Source organism: Salmo salar, chromosome 13, assembly GCF_965601325.2.
Source record: "Salmo salar chromosome 13, fSalSal1, whole genome shotgun sequence".
Classification (NCBI taxonomy): Eukaryota; Metazoa; Chordata; class Actinopteri; order Salmoniformes; family Salmonidae; genus Salmo; species Salmo salar.
The window spans coordinates 42,118,176-42,131,626 of NC_138303.1; the positions used below are offsets into that span (position 1 = coordinate 42,118,176).

General features: G+C 42.4%; 1 protein-coding gene across 3 annotated transcripts in view; it reads left to right on the top strand.

Moving 5' to 3' along the window:
• Positions 1-2,177: 2,177 nt before the first annotated feature.
• Positions 2,178-13,451, top strand: part of LOC106567112 (proto-oncogene tyrosine-protein kinase Src) — a 55,941-nt gene continuing 44,667 nt past the window's right edge. For all 3 annotated transcript variants that reach the window (XM_082960099.1, XM_014136023.3, XM_014136024.3), the window contains exon 1: positions 2,178-2,606. The gene's annotated coding sequence lies outside the window, so the exon portion shown is untranslated. The remainder of the gene's footprint in view (positions 2,607-13,451) is intronic.

Genomic DNA, 13,451 nt, shown 5'->3' on the forward strand with positions numbered 1-13,451 from the left:
CGTCGACATCAGCAAACGACTCGCCCACACAACACAATACACGGTGTCTGCCATCTGCCCGGTACAGTTGAAACCGGGATTCATCCGTGAAGCGCACACTTCTCCAGCGTGCCAGTGTACATCGAAGGTGAACATTTGCACACTGAAGTCAGTTACGATGCCGAACTGCAGTCAGGTCAAGACCATGGTGAGGACAACAAGCACGCAGATAGGCTTCCCTGAGATGGTTTTTGACAGTTTGTGCAGAAATTCTTGCATTGTGCAAACCCACAGTTTCATCAGCTGTCTGGGTGGCTGGTCTCAGTCGATCCTGCAGGTGAAGAAGCCGGATGTGGAGGGCCTTGGCTGGCATGGTTACACGTGGTCTGTGGTTGAGGCTGGTTGGACAATACTGCCAAATTCTCTAAAACGAAGTTGGAGGCGGCTTATGGTACAGAAATGTACATTCAATTCTCTGACAACAGCTCTGGTGGACGTTCCTGCATTCAGCATGCAAATTGCACACTTTCAAACTTGAGACATCTGTGGCATTGTGTTGTGTGACACAACTGCACATTTTTAGGGTGGCCTTTTATTGTCCCTAGCACAAGGTGCACCTGTGTAATGATCATGTTGTTTAATCAGCTTCTTCATATGCCACCAGTCAGGTGAATGGATTGTCTTGTTAAAGGTGAAAATCTCACTAATGGGGATGTAAACAAATTTGTGCACAACGTTTTAGAGAAATACGTTTTTTGTGCATATGGAACATTTCTGGGATCTTTTTATTTCAGCTCATTAACATGGGTCCAACACTTTACATGTTGCATTTATATTTAGGAAGAGGTCATCATTTCATGGATTCTGTGAAGGAAGAAACCACATCGAACAAGTGGTAAGCAAGTTAGGTCCCCAAATTTGTTTTGCACCAAGTCAAATGAAAGTATTGTGAAAGAGGTTGTATTATTGGATCTAAATCAAAGTAGATCATTTTAAAATGGTTCTATACATCCGTTTGTGTCTCTATACGTATCAATGTGAGGTACTAAATCTTGTATGAAAGTGCATCCTTGTAGTTGTGTGGGCTAATATAGTCAATGTTTGCCTTGGTAAGTTTAGCCAATGATTTAGCCAATAGCAAGTTAAAATGTAAGCGTTTTCTTCCCAGGTGTAATGCAATGCATTATCGCTGGGATTTGAGGTAAGAACATGTCCTATGTTAAGTGTTTTTAAAAAGTACGTGTTTGTTAGGTGTGAAGCCTGTGTTAAAAGATGCTTAGTGATTAAATTGCAAAAAGGTAATGTGATATAAAGATAGACATTGTTTTCAAAAGGTAGTGGTAATATTCTGTACAGAAATTTGCAGGCGTCTTAAAGAGGCCTCTTAAAGCTGCAATATGTACCTTTTTGGGCGACCTGACCAAATTCAGACATTTTTGTAAAAGATATTGCTTTCTCATTGAAAGCAAATGTAAGAAGCACCAGATCTGTTCTATACTTCCCGTGCTAACGTTTAGTTTTTGCGTCTTTTACGTTCGGTTTTGTACACCAGCATCAAACAGCTGAAAATATATTTCACAGCGGTTTAGATGGTACAATGATTCTCTACTACTCTATACTTGCTTGTTTTGCCAAGAGATTTGATTATTTCCAGGGATACACAACATCCTGAAATATATGTACATATGTTAGTAATAAAGAATAATGTTTCCCTTGACCGCGTGATGCTGAATGTAAAAAAAATGGCTCAATTTACGCCACTCTCCCAAAAATTGTTTTTCTATATTTAGCCTACTGCCCTAAAATGATAGCATATTTTCATTAACCTAAAAATGTAGACTCAAGGACTGTGCCCAAAGTAGCCCTTTGATTTTTAACCATGACCTGCAGTGAGAAATAGACACATTACCTGTCAAATTCTAATGCATGATTATGTATAATAAATGCATATCTAATTGTGAACATGACCCGCCTTATCCCAATCACAGCCAATGGCAAAATTGTGGATACTTCCAAAATAGAGCGTGTGTGTGGACTCCCCCCTTTTTGCGGGCGGTGCTGAAATGCGGAACAATTCAAATGAGCCTAAAGCTAATTATGCAAAAACACAGTCTATTAGGTCTCCATAGTCAGCTGTCCCAATACTCCAAATCCCTCCCCTTACCCCCTCCTATCCCACACGCTGCCACCCTCTATGTTTTGGTCCTGAATTCTCTCTGCTTGTGTGTGTGTGATTTACTACGCGCAGCACTGAACACAGTAGCCTAGATATTTTTTCCATCGCAAAATCTAGTCATTTCTTCGGCAATTGTCAACCTGCTTGAAAGCCTACTCCCTTTCATAATTATTGGGATTAAAATTATTGCTGCAATCAGACTAGTTCTGACTGCCTACGTACAGTAATTCTCGGGCATTCCCCGTCATGACCTAGCCCGCCCCTCTGGTTGAATGGATGGGAAAACTCATTAGTTCGACCATAGATTTTCTGCTGTGAACGTCGTCTGTAATCTGTTATCATTTTTGGGTTTACTTCGATGACGGATCTGTGTATTCTGTCGTTACATTCGATGAACTATTGTCCATCTGGTAAATAAACGAGCAACGGCAATCCAGTGGTACGCGTTAGGGTAAGTGACTTGTTATTTTGGTATAAAATGAAACCATTGATTGAACAGAAACAATGTATCACAAATGTATCCGGTCCGGGCAATATGTATTGAGATGCATTCTGATCTCAACAATTATTCTGATAGGCTACAGTTGATATGAAATAGCTCGCTGGAACAGGGTACTGAGGAGGGGCTTTCAATCCAATAAATTATTTGAATGCAAGTATGTTAATTGTGTGCTTACCATTTTACATAGATATTCAGTAGCTAGTACTAGGATTGGGACACAAACCCCATTGACCATCACATCGTAATTTTCGAGTAGCTACATTTGTATGCCAATATGTAAGTCAATCAACAATACACTAGTGTGTGAGGGGGATGATATGTTATAAGGTGTTGATATACACTGACTATACCAACCATTAGGAACACCTTCCTCGGAACAGCCTAAATTGGTCGGGGAATGGACTCTACAATATGTCAAGCGTTCCACAGGGATGCTGGCCCATGTTGACTCCAATGCTTCCCACAGTTGTAAAGTTGGCTGGATGTCCTATGGGTGTTGGACCATTCTTCATACACACGGGAAACTCTTTGAGTGTGGAAAAACTCAGCGTTGCAGTTCTTGACACAAACCGGTGCGCCTGGAACCTACTACCATACCCTGTTCAAAGACACTTAAATATTTTGTCTTGCCCATTCACCCTCTGAATGGCACACATAAGCAATTCATGTCTCAAATGGCTTAACAATCCTTTTTAACCTTTCTTCTCCCCTTCATCTACACTGATTTGAAGTGGATTTAAAAAGTGACATCAATAAGGGATCATAGCTTTCACCTGGATTCACTTGGTCAGTCTATGTCATGTATATTCAGTGTATAGACCGGTCTCTGCCGGTGCCTATGTCCTATTTACTAAACTATGGGCTGTGTCAAATGCTCAGGATTAGTGTTATCCCACTCAAGATGGCTGACAATCACTTCATATTCGTTGCCAAACCCACTAGCTCCAGGTCATCTATAAGTCTTTGCTAGGTAAAGCCCCACCATCAGCTCACTGGTCACCATAGCAGCACCCACCCGTAGCGCGTGCTCCAGCAGGTATATTTCACTGGTCATCCCCAAAGCCAACTCCTCCTTTGTCCGCCTTTCCTTCCAGTTCTCTGCTGCCAATGACTGGAACGAATTGCAAAAATCACTGAAGCTGAAGTCTTACCTCCCTCACTAACTTTAAGCATCAGCTGTCAGAACAGCTTACAGATCATTGCACTTGTACATAGCCCATCTGTAAATAGCCCACCCAACTACCTCATTCCCATATTATTTATTTTTTGCTCCTTTGCACCCCAGTATCTCTACTTGCACATTCATCTTCTGCACATCCATCACTCCAGTGTTTAATTGCTATATTGTATTTATTTCGCCTTTATTGCCTTACCTCCCTAATCTTACTACATTTGTACACACTGTATACAGATTTTTCTATTGTGTTATTGACTGTACGTTTGTTTATTCCATGTGTAACTCTGTGTTGTTTGTCACACTGCTTTGCTTTATCTTGGCCAGGTCGCAGTTGTAAATGAGAACTTGTTCTCAACTGGCTTACCTGGTTAAATAAAGGTGACATAATAAAAAAGATGACTTAGACAAATATTGACTCTTAATGAAGCGGTATCCTAGCATGTCTAATTCCTGTTTTTGAACATACGGTATTAATTATGTTTTCCCCAGTTGAGTATGGCTTTAAAGAATAATGACATTAAACTCCAGGTTTCAGTGTTGAGATGTAAGGAGTGGTCTACACTTGATGAAGTAATGGGTTCGCCTGGGCCTCATGGCAATTGAATGTATCCAACACAGAGTTGTCATAGTCCTAAAGCACGCACATATACATTACACAGTATACATTCACTTTGTTTACACCCTGCCGAGTGTGTTGTCTTGTACCTTTTTGATCTGCCTGAAGGCAAGATATTGTGTGAACAAAGGCGAAAATCTAATCTCAAATCCAGAAATTCACCCAGAATTTAGAATCACAAATTTGCCAAGGAATTTTATTCTATTGAATTCGCCATAAAATTGTCAACTGATCATCGATTTATTAGATGAATTGAGAACACACCCTAAATTGAATATGAACTATGAACCATTCAGTTGTGTGCTCTGTGAGGATGAGCATGAACAGCAAGCCTATGTCTCTTTCTCTCTTATTGAGGAATTATGTTGTTTGGCAGAGCATTCTGAAGCTATTAACATCTCTGTATAGGCTATATCCCTTCCAAAAATCAGTTCATCTGTCTCCCAAAATCTCACACGCAGATTTACGCTCCATGGATATTTAGTTCTACCGTTGTAATGCCCCAAAGCATACAATATGACGAGAAGAGCACTGCAATCTTTTTAGTCACCCTTTATTTTCCTCCAGAAGATTTCATTTAAATGTGCTTCTTTTGTAATAAAACAATGGGATATTTCAATATGATTTTGCTGCTTTCTTGGGAGCCATCCTCACTCTCTACATGTCTTTTCAGCTGGCCAGTCAGACATGGTGGTGAAACACTCGTGACTAACTGAATCTTCCCTGGCTGATTTGGGGGCCATCGTCGAAGGAAAGGCCTCACAGACAGAACTTAATGCCCCTTGGAATCCTATGAAAGAATGTCATCCAGTGAAAGCTTTGGAGCTTTATGTTGGTTCCGATGAGATCACTGCAAAGTGGCTCTTGAAGCAGAAATTCCTGTCAATTGGTGGATTGGCCCCTTTGTTCCCTCTATATACTGAATCACTCTGTCTGACAGGGCAGTTCACTACACTAGGCCTGGCGGTAGTCAATGACTTGCTTGTTTCCGAAGCCAGGCGTCCAAGCCTTGAGAATGATCTGCCTCTGAAACAAGTTGTGACTTCCTTTCATAAAATGTCTTTGTGCTCATAATGAAAAAGTAAAATGGAAAGGGCATTTCGACAGGCCTTATAGAACTACTTGAGGAGTGACTCCATTACCATGAATCTCACTTGAGGCCGTCTAGTATGTACAGTTTTGACCCTATATTATTGTCTTGAATTGGAGTGTTAACCTAATTTGGCTGTAGGAAGCAAACTGGGCAAATAGAATGAAAACAGAACAGTCTAGTTTTCTCGTGAAGATCATTTCCGGTGAGTTGCTTCATTTGAGGGAACTTTTAACTACTTAATTAGCGATAATATTACGAGTAGGGGTCTGTTTTTTTGGGGGGGCCTGAGGAATAGGATAGAAATGATGAACAAATGGTGGGATGATGAAAAGAATAACCCATACAGAAGTATAGACACGTGCTGTTTTGTTGGTCCAAGTAGAACAGCACAACGTTTCCTGATATCTGATGCCAACAATCCCCCTTAGTTTTGGCCTTCGGATGTATGATTCACAGTCACACTGCTCAGTGCAGTTGTATTGGTACTTTGGCTAGCTGGCGCGAGCACTGTGACTGTGACAGCCTCTGAACTCATTGAATTTTTCATGTGGCAGACGCACACTCAGACAGACACCAAACTTCTGTTTCTCTATCTGGCCCAGTTTTGGTGCTAATTAGTGCCCAGTGATGTTCAGGGGCAGCCATTTTAAGAGGGGAATGGAAATACCACCTGTTCTCTGTTGAAGCAGACTTTGTTTGGGGTAGTATTTCCATAAATGGTGGAAGAGGACAACTTATTTTTCCTTTTATGTAGGCCTATCCTTTATTTGAACAGGGCAGACACATTGAGATTGACATCTGTTTTTCAGGTGATCCCTGGCCAAGTGAGCCCTGGCCATCTTCACAGAGCTGGGTGGGGCTGTCTAAGCCTTATTGTAATGTACTGTCAAAGCTTCATGTAAAAGTGTGTTTGTGAACGTGTGTGTGTAAAGGGAACCAAAATTATGACCTAGAGTGTATTACCAAGTTACAGGTTAGTCAACTGAGCAGTGAACACCCCGCACACCTAAGTTACATAAGTAGATTTACGTAAGGGTGCACAATATGCAAAAGTCAAACCATTTGTTAAATCAATGTTGTTAAAGTGGTTGGCTTAGCAACCACTGTATATGATAATAAGAATGGAAAGGGGTTGCACAGATAGCAGTCACTCACCCAGCCCTAGCTCCGTGCAGCTATCTGAGACCCTGTGGCTGGAGACATTTGAATTGAATATCTGATTGTGGTTCATTGAGCGGAATAGAACAGAGGAGGGACTGTGTCCTCTCAGCCCTCCCAGGGTTTCAGGCTACTGAGGCTAGTCACTTCCTGTTCTGGCCTAGCCTGCTCTGTGAACAGGGTGACAGGGGCCATACTTCTCATCTCAATCCCTCCACTGTTGCAAGGGAGTGCGGACGGGAGGGTTATCAGTCAAAATGTCTTGTGTGGATTTTCTTCTCACTCCCCCCACTTGTCTTGACAGGAAATGGCTCCTTTGCATTCAGAGGTGTCTCTCTGTCTCCGTGTCTTAATGCAGTCACAGCTGGGCCACTAAGTCAAGTTGTATGACTGCTTGCGGCTTCCTCTTGTCCAGGGCTCCCTTAAAAATGGGACTCACCTGGTTGATAAATACAATTTTGAGATGCTGGACCAGCCTTGGTCTTTGTTCCTCTGCCCTGCCTGAAAATCACTATATTGGAATGGATTTTATGTAAATGTTGTATTGACAAAATTTGCCTCAAGTTGGACTTGCTGTCCTTTACCCTGCGGTTGTAAAATGACTGAAAAGACAACACCGAACTTTTTTTTTTTTGCCTGTACATTTCTATATGAGCACAAGAGGATGTAGGTAGATAACAACACAATCTCAGATCCTATCATTTACAGGGGAATGGAAACACACAATTCTCCTTTCTGGATTCACTGTGTGACTTTAGTGTCTATTGTAACAAAAGATAGACCACACCTGCATCACTGTGATTCCTGTGAGGGCTTTTTGTTGACAACAACCACTACTAAGCCAGAGCAGGTCAAGGAGAAACAGATAGGGGAATTATCTGGGAGTGGGAATGGAATCAGTCATGCTTGAAAAGCAGGCTTTATCTATAACTGAAAACCTGTTCTACTCCTCAGTCCTCACATGGACAGACGAGCAGTTTTCCTGAGTGGTGGCCTTAGTTGCCCCTGAGTGCCCTGATGCTTATGTTTGAGTGCGAGAGCTGCTCCCTGGGGTCCTCTTCCTCCTCATCAGTCGTCTGAGCTGAGCAGCAGCAGCCACGCCCTGGGGACTGGAAGCTATACAGCTGGTGTATTTATTAGTGCACACTGTAGCAAAACATTATGCAATGAAAAACAAAGCCAAGCGTTTCTTATTGGATAAGTTCAGGTAGTCCCTCCCTGTTGCAGTCTGTTTTCTTCTATTTAGTGCCTAATGAACATGGCCCTGCTGTCCCCTACCCGAAGGAAGTTGCCCCTGGTCCTCACCCCTGAATGGCAGTGTTAATTTGAATATTGAAATCAGGCTCTGTGGTGAACAAAGGCTGATATATAAGCAATGGAGGATGTCGCTCCATTGATGGGGCGCTCACCCTAAAATCAGTCATGGAAAGGATGTTATGTTTTGATGATCATGCGCAATTCCACGGTAATGGAATTTTCACTTAAACAGATTTTAAAAAAAGTTTAACAAACCATTCAACTGTATGCACAAGGACTACTTTTAACAATTTACACAATTGTTTTAATATATACATTTATTGGAATGACTGTGCAGATGCAAAGTTAGGTAACAGTTTGTGTCCACGTTTTCCAAAAACTCTGTTAAATATATGCTCCGAATTAATAAGATTCAACGATGTCTGCAGAAAGAATGGAGACATCGTTGAAAAAATCTAATCCAATTTCATTTGTCACATGCTTCGTAAACAACAGGCGTCGACTAACGGTGAAATGCTTACTTACGGGCCCATCCCAACAATGCAGAGAGAGAAAACAATACAAATAATAACACAAGGAATAAATATGCAATGAGTAACGAAAAATTGGCTATATGTACACAGCGTACCAGTAACAAGTCTGTGCAGGGGTACAAGATAATTGAGGTAGATATTGGTAGGGGTAAAATGACTAGGCAACAGGAAAGATAATAAAACAGTAGCAGCAGTATATGTGATGAGTTGGTGCATAAAGGGTCAATGCAGATAGTCCGGATAGCTATTTAGTTAACTATTTAGCAGTCTTATGGCTTGGGGGTAGAAGCTGTTCAGGGTCCTGTTGGTCCCAGACTTGGTGCATCGGTATCGCTTGCCTTGCGGTAGCAGATAGAACAGTTTGACTTGGGTGGCTGGATAATTTGAACATTTTTAGGGCCTTCCTCAGTGCCTGGTGTAGAGGTCCTGGATGGCAGGGGAGCTCGGCCCCAGTGATATACTGGGCCGTTCGCACTACCCTCTGTAGCGCCTTGCGGTACGATGCCAAGCAGTTGCCATACCAAGCGGTGATGCAGCCAGTCAAGGTGCTCTCATTGGTGCAGCTGTATAACTTTTTGAGGATCTGAGGGCCCATGCCAAATATTTTCAGCCTCCTGAGGGGGAAGAGGCGTTGTCCTGCTTTCTTTACGACTGTGTTAGTGTACAGTGGGGGGGAAAAGTATTTGATCCCCTGCTGATTTTGTACATTTGCCCACTTACAAAGAAATGATCAGTCTATAATTTTAATGGTAGGTTTATTTGAACAGTGAGAGACAGAATAACAACAACAAAAAATCCAGAAAAACGCATGTCAGAAATGTTATAAATTGATTTGCGTTTTAATGAGGGAAATAAGTATTTGACCCCCTCTTAATCAGAAAGATTTCTGGCTCCCAGGTGTCTTATATACAGGTAACGAGCTGAGATTAGGAGCACACTCTTAAAGGGAGTGGCCATATGTTTTGGGTCATTGTCATGCTGGAATACCCATCCACGACCCATTTTCAATGCCCTGGCTGAGGGAAGGAGGTTCTCACCCAAGATTTGACAGTACATGGCCCCGTCAAATGATGCGGTGAAGTTGTCCTGTCCCCTTAGCAGAAAAACACCCCCAAAGCATAATGTTTCCACCTCCATGTTTGACGGGTGGAGATGGTGTTCTTGGGGTCATAGGCAGCATTCCTCCTCCTCCAAACACGGCGAGTTGAGTTGATGCCAAAGAGCTCCATTTTGGTCTCATCTGACCACAACACTTTCACCAGTTACCTCTGGTAACATCATTCAGATGTTCATTGGCAAACTTCAGACGGGCATGTATATGTATTCTTGAGCAAGGGGACCTTGCAGGCGCTGCAGGATTTCAGTCCTTCACGGCATAGTGTGTTACCAATTGTTTTCTTGGTGACTATGGTCCCAGCTGCCTTGAGATCATTGACAAGATCCTCCCGTGTAGTTCTGGGCTGATTCCTCATCGTTCTCATGATCATTGCAACCCCACGAGGTGAGATCTTGCATGGAGCCCCAGGCCGAGGGATATTGACAATTCTTTTGTGTTTCTTCCATTTGCGAATAATCGCACCAAATGTTGTCACCTTCTCACCAAGCTGCTTGGCGATGGTTTTGTCGCTCATTCCAGCCTTGTGTAGGTCAACAATCTTGTCCCTGACATCCTTGGAGAGCTCTTTGGTCTTGGCGATGGTGGAGAGTTTGGAATCTGATTGATTGCTTCTGTGGACAGGTGTCTTTTTTACAGGTAACAAGCTGCGGTTAGGAGCACTCCCTTTAAGAGTGTGCTCCTAATCTCAGTTCGTTACCTGTATAAAAGACACCTGAGAGACAGAAATCTTTCTGATTGAGAGGGGGTCAAATACTTATTTCCCTCATTAAAATGCAAATCAATTTATAACATTTCTGAAATGCGTTTTTCTGGACATTTTTCTTGTTATTCTGTCTCTCTTAAAATTATAGACTGATCCTATCTTTATCAGTGGGCAAATGTACAAAATCAGCAGGGGAACAAATACTTTTTTCCCCCACTGTATGTGGACCATGTTAATTCCTTAGTGATGTGAACACCAAGGAACTTAACTTCTTGGGGCTATGTGGGACGCTAGCGTGCCACCCGTGGTGCACCCTATCAACAGCAGGTGCATTTCAAGAGCGGCAAATTTGAAACCAAATAAATGTCAAAATTCAAATTTTTCAAACATACAACTATCTTACACCCTTTGAAAGATGAACATCTCCTTAATCTAACCACGTTGTCCGATTTCAAAAAGATTTTACGGCGAAAGCATAAAGTTAGATTATGTTAGGAGAGTACATTGACAATAGCTGTGTGTAATGTTTTGTCAATTCAAAGACAGGCGTCACCAAAACCATAAAACCAGCTAAAATGATGCACTAACCTTTGACAATCTCCATCAGATGACACTCCTAGGACATTGTTAGACAATACATGCATTTTTAGTTCTATCAAGTTCATATTTATATCCAAAAACAGCATTTTACTATGGCGTTGATGTTCAGGAAATCGTTTCCCTCCAATAACCGGCAGTCAAGTCAGCACAACAAATTAAATAATTAATATTAGAAAACATTGGTAAAATATTATATTGTCATTTAAAGAATTATAGATTTACATCTCTTGAACGCAATCGACTTGCCAGATTTAAAAATAACCTTACTGGGAAATCACTTTGCAATAATCTGAGCACTGCGCCCAGAAAAATACGCTTTGCGATACAGACTAACGGCCATGTTGGAGAGATCTAAAATCGAAAATACTATGTAAATAATCCATTACCTTTGATTCTCTTCATCAGATGTCACTTCCAGGAATCCCAGGTCCATAACGAATGTAGTTTTGTTCAAAAAAGCTCATCATTTATGTCCAAAAAGCTCCGTGTTGTTAGCACATGATCTAAGCCCGCCGGACTTCACTTCATGAACGAGGGGAAAAAATATATTTACGTTCGTTCAAACATGTCAAACGTTGTATAGCATAAATCATTAGTGCCTTTTTTAACCAGAACATGAATAATATTCAAGGTGGACGAATGCATTCTCTTTTAAAACGTATTGGAACGAGGGTACCCAACATGACCTCGCCCGCCAGAGTCTAATCGGCCATCACCGTTCCAAGGCTCTTGTTCGGTCAGATCTCACAGTAGAAGACTCAAAACACTTTGTAAAGGCTGGTGACATCTAGTGGAAGCAATAGGAAGTGCCAAAACATTAATAAGCCCCTGTGTGTTTCAATGGCATAGGCTTAAAGGTAATTCAACACATCAGGTATCCACTTCCTGTCAGAATCTGTCTCAGGGTTTTGCCTGCCAAATGAGTTCTGTTATACTCACAGACACCATTCAAACAGTTTTAGAAACTTTAGGGTGTTTTCTATCCATATATAATAAGTATATGCATATTCTAGTTACTGGGTAGGATTAGTAACCAGATTAAATCGGGTACGTTTTTTTATCCAGCCGTGAAAATACTGCCCCCTAGCCCCAACAGGTTAAAGCTCTCGATCCACTCCACTACAGCCACTACGGTGTGTGCTCGGCCGTCTGTTTCCTGTAGTCCACGATCAGCTACTTTTTGTTTTGCTGATGTTGAGGGGGAGGTCGTTGTCCTAGCACCACACTGTCAGGTTACAGACCTCCCTATAGGCTGTCTCATCGGTGATCAGGACTGCCGCCATGATGTTGTCATCAAACTTACTGATGGTTGGAGTCGTGCGCTGTCGTGGGTTAACAGGAAGTACAGAAGGGGACTAAGCACACACCCCTGAGGGGCCTCCGTGTTGAGGGTCAGCGTGGCGGATTTGTTGTTGCCTACCCTCACCACCTGACGGCGGCCCGTCAGGAAGTCCAGGATCCAGTTGCGGAGGGAGGTGTTTAGTCCCAGGGTCCTAAGCTTAGTGATGAGCTTGGAGGGCATTATGGTGTTGAACACTGAACTGTAGTCGATGAATAGCAATCTCACATAGGTGTGCCTTTTTGTCCAGGTGGGAGAGGGCAGTGTGGAATGCAGTAGAGATTGCGTGATCAGTGGATTTGTTGGGGCGGCATGCAAATTGGAGTGGGACCAGGGTGTATGGGATGATGGTGTTGTTGTGAGCCATGACCAACCTTTTACAGCATTTCATGGATACAGATGTGATGTTACAGGCGATAGTAATTTAGACAGGTTACCTTGGCATTGTTGGGCACAGTGACTATGGTGGTCTGTTGAAACATGTAGTTATTACAGACTGGGTCAGGGAGAGGTTTAAAATGTCAGTGAAAACACTTGCCAGCTGGTCAGCGCGTGGTCTTAGTACACGTTCTGGTAATCCGTCTGGCTCGCAGCCTTACTCACTTCGCCGGAGAGTGAGGTCACACAGTCGTCTGGAACAGCTGGTGCTCTCATGCATGGTTCAGTGTTGCTTGCCTCGAAATGAGCGTAAATGCATTTAGCTCATCTGGTTGGCTCGCGTCACTGGGCAGGTCGTGGCTGGGTTTCTCTTTCTAATCCGTAATAGTTTGCAAGCCCTGCGACATCCAACAAGCGCCAGAGTAGGATTCGATCTAAGTCCTGTATTGATGCTTTGCCTGTTTGATGGCTCATCGGAGATCATAGTGGGATTTCTTAACCTCTCTGGGCTAGGTGGGACGCAGCCAGTTGAATCCTGTGGCGCGTTATTCAAATCCTTAGATATGCTATTACTTCAATTTTAAAAAAATATGACTATTTTACACCATTTTAAAGATAAGACTCTCGTTAATCTAACCACACTGTCCGATTTCAAAAAGGCTTTACAACGAAAGCAAAACATTAGATTATGTCAGCAGAGTACCGAGCCAGAAATAATCAGACACCCATTTTTCAAGCTAGCATATAATGTCACATAAACCCAAACCACAGCTAAATGTAGCACTAAACTTTGATGATCTTCATCAGATGACAACCCTAGGAC